Genomic DNA, 9,281 nt, shown 5'->3' with positions numbered 1-9,281 from the left:
ATATAAGCCGCTACATCACGCAAAGATATATTTTATAAACCAAATCAAACTAAAACTGTTTTTTAAAAGCTTAAAAGGTGTATTGAAAGCTTATACTGAAAGTTGAAATGCGTACCTCTGACCCGTATTAACTATTTTTATTGGCGACCTTTGAGTAAACAGCAATACCTGCTAATAGGTAGGAACGTTTCTAATGTCATTAGGCAAAAGGCTATTGACATAACATTAGGCTATTCACTAGCACGTCGACGTCATTATTCATTATCCAAATTAATAGCAAAATCATAATACTCTAACCCCCACATAAAAGTCAATCCTGTCCGAGGTTTCCAACAACAGATTCATAAAGCACTTCTGTGATTTGAGCAGAAATGGGAAGAAAGGATACAACTGCAAACCTTTGGAATGAGTCATTTTAACTCAACACAACGCGCGAGCTTTGGCGTACTGAAGGCATTTGATATGATATTCTGTACGAGGCTACGTGACATCTTTACTTGATGCTCACCAAGTCCTCTGAGAAATATAACATCCTAATTTTTGTTTATATATTTTGCAACATGCGACAAAAATCTAAGACTAGCAATAAAAAATTCCTTACTAACTGAATTGATGTTGACAAGCAAAACACAAACGATGCTTTTCATATGAAAAAATAAGACTGACTAAAGTGGGACGTTTGTTTCCTTGACTAAATTCTTCCATACCGTCTCAATGTGCAATCAGCTTCAAAACACAGCATTTTATTATATAAATGAAATTCTTTACCATTATTAATACGTCTTTTTATCTCATAATTGGCGCGCAATATTTTGCTTTTTTCAGCGGTGGAATGACGTCATGGGGCACCGCAACATCAGCGATTAGTCCGTGCAAGTGACGAGCTGCGTGTTACGCCTCAGGGATTACAGTTAATGCTGACAAAGCGCATTTTAAGCTCGATGCTAAAGATTCTTAACTCCGTAATGCGTTTTTGAGAACCAAATCACTCTGCAAGTCACCAATACTCACGTTTTTAAATAACACGCCAGCCTTCAAATGCTTGGCCATACAGAAATTTAAATTATTTATACTATCCTTCATACTAATAACTTGAAAACAGATTTATTCAATCTCTTCGTCAGTCGTTGAAATCATTCTGCCGTTGAATCGTCATTGAAGTTTGGCGAGCGGAACACAATTATGATTGCCCGATTGAAACTCCTAGGGGGATTGATCCTGAGCGTCCCACCGCTGAGCTCGCGGTGTCTGCCTGCAGGCTTCAGTTGTGGGGTTAAGTTATTATGTAGGTAGGATTCCTTACATTTCCCTTCTCTGTCTCTCTCGTGTGGGCGGCCGACGTCCCGTGTAAGCGACCTCTTGTTCAAGTGTGTTAGTTTCTGTTGCTTTTCACCTGTCCTTCCTTGTCACTTCGTCTCTTTGAGATGCTAACGCTGCTTCTTTCGAGCTAGATTCAGCGGGCTGGACATATGAGACCTTCCGCTCCTTGTGGGTGATGAATAATTTGATACTTTGAATGATTGAGACCTTCCGCCTCGCTGGCGCTGTTACATTTTGACCTCCGGCGCGAAATAGCTTGATAGATTCGCTAGCATACGAATCTACTACTACTAATGGTTGCCCGATTTATTTCTGATGTTTTAAAACTTATTCTAGGGCAATGAATATTCTCGTTTTGAAACTTATTGAAATCGGACAAGAAATAACTTTAAAGAATGATGAAAGAAGTCAAATTTATTTTGTCTCGACATGACAACGGACTAAGTATATACTTAAGCTAAAATTGATTCGCACTTTTTGACTACAATAATTATTTTCATTAAGATACGGACATAAATTTTAATTTACCGGTGAAAATTCTGCATGGTATAGACAATTCCCAATTAAACGGACGTATAATTTAAAGGTCAAATTGTGCAGTACGTTGTTCTCCCGTAGCGATTACGCTGAGCGTGAAGACGATTCTCGTGTCGTGCCTAGCGAAAACTTTATAACTATAATTGTAATTTACGAGTCATGCCTTTTATTGTATTATTATATGACTAGAAACAAATTGCAGACAAGCTCGTCGAAGGCAAATTGGATTCCAACGCGCGTTCACATCGCAAGAAAATCTACTGGAAACCCCGGGCAAAGCCAAGGCACATTTTTCATTGTCATGGCACGAAATTTGGGAATTAATTAGAACTATAATTTTTACGAATGAACTATTGAGACATATGTACCAATAAAGTATGAAGTTGAAGCAGCTGATATAATTCTCGTAACCGAACTCAACTGTTCACTAGGCATTTAAGCGTCAAATGGAGGTATCAATAACAAAATGAATCAGGCGAATTTTGTAGAATTCACCCTTGGAAGCATCCTTGTTGCTAGGATCGTCACTCATAAAAATGTCACTCAAAGAATCGTCAAATTAAAAATTGTTACGCCAAGAATCATCATTAAAAGATTGTTACCAAATCAATCTTGATTATAACCATCGTTATCTAAACATCGTCTCCTAGACGATCTTCACCCACAGAATCACCTCGTAAACAACCGTCAAGATCTCACATCCAAACAACCGTCCCCAAAGAATCACCAGGACATGACCGTTTACAGTTCTCAGCGGCGTTCGTCAATATCCCGCATGAACCTCGGCAAAACAAGCTGCAGTCGTGTCGGCTGCTGCCGCCGACCAGGTTTTCTAATCTCGCGGTTATAGCGCAATACCTGATGACTAAAAAGTGGTCTCCTGCCCTCGGTTTGCAGGTCATGCGCTCGAGCAGAGATCGAGTGAACGACCGCGTGGCGTACACGTTGCGAACGACTCGGCATTTTCTCATGATCTCTAGTAACGTTTCATTTGAATATGTATATTCATCAATGTGTCATTCAACTTACGAAAAAATCTATACTATAATGCTGGAAACCTACTGCATTTGGGTTCGGAGGCAGGGAAATGTATTAAAAATTTTGTTGTAACATTTATTTTTTTTAAAGCTTAACTAACATCTCACGTCAAAGCTGCTACCTGATCCCAGGACCCCATCCAAATCAGGTGGTGAGGTGAAAACGTTATTACTCCCCTTAGTTATAACCCACATGTAGTCATTATCTACTATCATTACTTATGAATCGTTCTTATTTCATCATTACCCATATTTTGTCATTACATACGCAACACCGTACCCACACCTCATCATAATCCATACTTTATCATTTTGTACCCTACCTCATTACCTTGACCATACATCTTCATCTCGCATACCCCATAACTTATAAGTGCCGCTTTGTCATCAGTACCTACACCGCATGAGTGTTTGCCTGATTTGGTTAATTAACATGAAGTCGTTCTTGGTCACCAAAATTGAATTCCATGCTTCATCACAACTTTTAAAATAATTCCATTTCATTGCAACGTTACATGCTCCACCTAGGGCAACTCTTTTAAATTTTTATTCCAGATGGGTAGCCGTCTTCGTAATTTATATCGCCAAGCTGTTGTATTCCACGCAAGATCACGTCACTCCGCATAAAATGTACAACTGGCCAATTCATGCCTGACCTTTTTTACATGCAAAACTGGAAGTTGCGCGCAAAAGACGACGAAGAAAAATCCCAGAATTCACACTCGCTTGCAAATGTAGGTCAGGAGGCCTATAGAAATTGAAGGTCTTTGAGCGCTGCTGATGTGCTTGGCAGCAACGAGACTGTGATGCGAGAGACGCTGATAGACGCTTTGGTTTCCAGAATTCTCACCCAAAACGTTGAAAAATGTTAGACATCATACCGAAGAGCAAGGAACGTCGTTTATGCAATTCTTTCTATATGAGGAATAGAGGAAGCATACCCCACCCCCCACACACACACTTACATACTCACGTGGCTTCCTACGGCAATGGGCAGGAAACAGAGGCTAGTGCGTTAATATAATCTTCAACAATATAAAAAAGTAGACTTTATAAGTCTATACATAATCTTAGAACTATATTTAAATTTGATAGAAAAAGAATAGGCATTGTGAGAGAGGTTTATAAATGTTAATATCCACTTACAATCGTCTGCAACAATTTTCAGGCAATAGCGAGCTGCATCCAGAAACTAAGTATATATGAATATGTAACATCAAAAAGCTACAAAATATGGGCCAGTTTAGCAGCCTGATGACAAATCTAATAATTAACATAGCCGAAAGTAGAGATTTCTTGTGAAATATTTCCATTTAATCTGATGTCCGAGAGGATGTCACAAGAAAAAATACTATGTAACTCCAGGCGTCATTTTCCAAAATATCGAACTATATATAACATCAAATACCGGTATTGTGTTCATCGTTATTCGAACAATGAAGAAGAAGTTTTGGAACTAAAATGTTCACACGCGGTTCCTCAGCCAGAGTTCGAAAGCAAAGGCCATAGTGGCTGAAGAGCGACAGTGAAAGGAAGAATACAGAGTCACTGTCCAATGTCCATGTGCAGGCGCCATGTTTGCTTGTAAAGCATTTAGCGTATGGTGGCAACGTCCATTGGGGCGAACAAAGCTATCCGATAAAATCTTGAAAAACATTCGCATCAATAGATTTTGCTTTCTTCGAAACACAGACCAATTTAATATTGGGAACAGACGGAATCCAGGGAAGCCAGTGGTGTTTCTTTCATCATATACATCATACTCACTTACATGAACAGCATGACGTGTGCATGCAAACCTTTCTCGGGAGTATGGCAAACAATGACCGGATTTTTGGGGTCTGGCGAGTGTCTGGAAGACTGCTAACCTTATGACCGCACAGCAGTTGCAGTGAAAGCACCGAATCATTAATTTCGCGGTGCGACAGCCAAACTAACCTATTAATACTGCGCAGCTGCCATCTGACAGAAGCTCCGGGGTTTCAGTACAATTTTCTACGGACTGGAGCGAAGACTCAACTTCAAAATCTTGTACCTGGATAGGAATAATTATACAATGATGAGTTGAATTAAAATCCATTCAATGAAGTTTGTTTCTTTCAATAACCATTGAGCCAAATAACTATAATTCTTTTAAATTGTTGAATGTGGCATGCTAACTCAGGATGCGGGACAGGAATGGAAGAAAAGACATTCCTAATCTTCCCTTATGTGGCAAGATCAACGGAGCTGCTGCGACCTATCGGAAAGGGCTTGTATACAAACGCATTGATTTGCATCAGGGACTCTCTCTTACCATTGCTCTTGGCTGACACGAAAGTAGTTAACAATCCACTACACGCCATTTACTCATAATTGTTCGAAAAAAGGTACGCAGAAAAATAGATATTGAAAACATTGAAGACATAGATGCTTTCAAGTATATTTTTTGATGAAAGGAATGAGTTTTAAGTATGTTTTCGATGCCATATTTCAAGTATGTTCCCTAGCTCGGACTACTAAGAAAATGTAGATAACTAAAATCATACATAATTTATGCGTTCCACACATACCTAGGGTAATTATTGAGTAACGCTATAATTATTGAACTGAAATTATCTTTCCAAAGATGGAAAAGCCCAAAGTGAAAAAATACAATCTTACATATATTAATAGTATTACAAATATACGACGATGAGACTAATATTTTGAGGCACGCAGGAAGACGCGTGAGATTTGGAAGTGTGGAGATTCATGATAAGTGCAAGTCTCGAGTTACTTTCCTTAGTCTTAAGTAATTTTGATGTAAATGAAGTGAAAGTAAGACGCGGGACAAATGTTGATTCTTGAAGTAATGCAATGCATATGAGCGGCTCGAGCTCAGGACCTAAAGAGGTCGTGAGACGTGAGAGCCTGACGTGCTTCATGGAAAGTTTTCTCTCAATACGAATTTTCTTCGTCTCTTTTAAAATTGAAACTAGATTGATTTTCATATTCCTTGCAAAGATATTCATCAATGCTTTGAAAGTACTGATTGACCTACTATATCAGTTCATTAATATTGACTTGTTAGATTTTCTGAATTAACCTCTAATTAAACACTACTTGAACTTAAAATTTTGCCCCAAAGATAGTTTTGATCTTTCCAACAATATCATTCAAGCATGAGCAGCAGAATGATGTCAGAAACCCCATGGCGTCTACTTGAAATCCGACAGACGTTTAAAGTAGAAGCAATAACGATCCCCTAGATGTGACGCCTCTAGAGTCTAGACTCTAGAGTCTACTCTAGAGTCTAGACCAATGCAGCATGTGGCGTCACTCGCACGGTCACGTTGCCACGCACTAGCGTGACGAAACCTCACGAAAATGATCCCATTCGTGACAGTGATTTCGAACTCTGACATTGAAAGGAGCAATAAACCTGGAATGAAACTGCCGTTGCTCAATTTTAAACCACAATTGAGGTCTGAGAATAGACCGTTCATGTAAAGCTGTCAACGACGAGTCTGATCAAATTTGCACAAGCTTCAATTATGTTGTTGGAAAGATATTCATGATAACAATGTGCCAAAATGTCAAGTTCCTCTTGTCTTAAATTAAGGGCTTAATTTAAAAAAATATAACTAAAATATAAACGAACGGATTTAATAAGTAAATCATAACGTACAGATAATTGCTTGATACAAAAATTTGTACAAGAAACATAATATCAGTCAAGTTTCAATTTAAAATGAAGTGAACGCGATAGCTGCTGAGATGAAAAAAAACGAGGCAAGTAAAACCTTTCGATGGACACGAGCAATCTGGAGAGAAGCTATCGAGTTGCGCAACCAATTATATAGTGACGTAATTTTCGATTATACATTGAAGAACGAAATTTGTAATTGCATAGTGAACTATTTTTCAAGTGCCCGCTGACATAATTTTCTTTTTTAAAGGTACATAATTTTACACACTATAATTATAGTGTAACGTGATTTTCAATAATATAGTGACGTAATTTTCTATTGTATTGTGAACCATTTCTCAATTACACAATGCCATAATTTCTTTTCTACAGTGAAATAATTTTCACTTGTACAGTGACGAATTCTCAATTGTACAGTGACGTGATTTTCTCTGCCTTTAGAGACTGTCAACAAGACTTGCTTGATTCCAATTAATCGAGCTTTTCATTGTCATTATTTCAGGATGCGATTTAATTGTAGAACGGAATTAAATGATACCTGAATTGATATTTTTATTATTATTTTTTAATATCAAAACAAAATTAGATGAGAAAATCGACTTCTTCAGCAAGACAGTTTCTGTTACTCCACGAACAATTGAAAAACGGGTATATTATTAGCTTTCATTTAACCATGTCAAGTCTCTAGCGGAGCTCTATTCATCAAGGCAGAAAAATTCATTATTTTTAAATCAACTTTTTCCAACTATTTTGACTGACTCCTTCCGATGAAAAAACTCACAATCTGGTTTCCTCCCGATAATTTTCCCGCCTCTAAAAACCGCGACGAAATGTTTTAATTTGCAGTAATTTCATCTTAAGTGAAATTTAATTTGAAAGTTCTTTGATGACTGGTCATTTCTTTCATAAAACAAGCTTATTGTTGGTATCCCGTGTACGTGTACGGTACATATTGGAGACAAACTCACACGTAAAGGAAATGGTAAAATTAATTTGCTCACAGCACTGACCGAATAAAAATTCACAAAATTATTCGAAAGTAAACTAAGATCTTTTATTGAAAGCTCGTTCCCATTGCATTACTTAACATGAGCGCAAAAAGAAAAAGTTTTATCTAGAGTGAAAGGACTTACACTCTAGTCAACAGTAATAAGATATTCTAGATTCAAAATTTCCCGTTGAACCGTTCAAAGCATAAATCTTTCTAGCCCTCATCGTGCATTCAGTCTGATCGAACAGGTATCAGACTAATTAACTTTCACCGTATTACCTCCATCGCAATGCCATAGGCAAGCTCAAACTCGACGACAGCAACTGAGACATTTCTTTAATTTTCAAGAGTTTAAAGGCAAGGAAACTACAAATAAATTCACCACAACTTAATCGAAATCATTTTGTAAACCAGCTAAATCATCCGTTCAAAAACGTTATGAATACAAGTACAGTCAAATGAGAAAAACGAATTTATTAAAATGAAAGAACTTATTGATTAGTACTGAACTGCGTCGCCTGCAGTTCACATCCACTAGAAATTGTTAATCGACAAGTCTTTGTATTCACTGGCCCGTTTATTGTGTTATTTTGAATTTTTTAATGATTATAGTTGTATTCTTAAAGTTTTAGAACTGATGGAGCTGGTGTCCGAAACTCTTTCGATTAAGATAGATATAATTTACCTTAAGTTATTTTTCCTATTAAAATATTGGTCAACTTGCGCTTTATATTTACTAATGAAAGAAGTACTTTTATTTTGGAGTGGTAATATTTTTTGTGAGCTTTAACTTTGAACATTTATATTATTATTAATTTCAAACCTTTCAGACAGTACATTTTGGATAGCGAATTTTCAGTCAAGTTGTGTTAATACAGGGTTATTTTAAACGATGGACCCAAATTAATAAATTCGAATTTATTTAAGTTTAAATTCAAAATGAAAAATTTATACAGCAATGGAACAATAAAGATTCATTTTTTAACCTATTAAATGCGGAATTTGGCGTCGGGGCAGCGGTAGTTGCCACCCACGAATTGAAGAAAGTTTTGTTCACGTCTAAGCAAGTCAACCAAAAGAGCTAGTATAGAGAACTTGGCATACCTCAGTCAAGTATGGAAGGTCATGTGAAAACGTTTACTGTACAAGCCCTATCGATTACAATTTGTGCAGGCTCTAAAACCTAATGACAAAGTGAAGCGTATTGAATTTTGTCATGATACGCTATACACAAGATGGAGGATGACTGATTTCTAAGGAGGGGGGACATATTGAACAAGGGAAACATATCGAACATTTATACTGTAAATATGTAGAAAAAATTGAATCTTTTTATCTTCATTAGTGCGCAAATTACTCATTTTGAATGCACACTTAAATAAATAAGATTTTAATTAATTGGGTCCATCATTCAGAATAACCCTGTTTATTGATAGGAATTCTCAGATAGACGATCACGAAAAATCTGCCGTCAATTAATCAAATCACTAATCCAGTAATAAGTTCATTTGTCAGAGTCATCGAACTCAAAGATGTACTTTGTATTCTGTATCCAAGATAGCGTGCGGTGCACGAATCAATTAACCATGGATTTCTTTATCCTTGTACCTCAATTGAGATAAATGGGGGACCGTTCTTGATGCCCTCTGAGGTTAAATTTTTGAGTAAACATTTTTGAAAACTGTTTGGCGAGTATATATGAGCACTCATACGCTGGAATTACTAG

The sequence above is a fragment of the Hyalella azteca genome, unplaced genomic scaffold, assembly GCF_000764305.2.
Source record: "Hyalella azteca isolate HAZT.00-mixed unplaced genomic scaffold, Hazt_2.0.2 contig14311, whole genome shotgun sequence".
NCBI lineage: Eukaryota > Metazoa > Arthropoda > Malacostraca > Amphipoda > Hyalellidae > Hyalella > Hyalella azteca.
The sequence above is the reverse complement of the archived record's forward strand: the minus strand, read 5'-3'. Positions refer to the sequence as shown.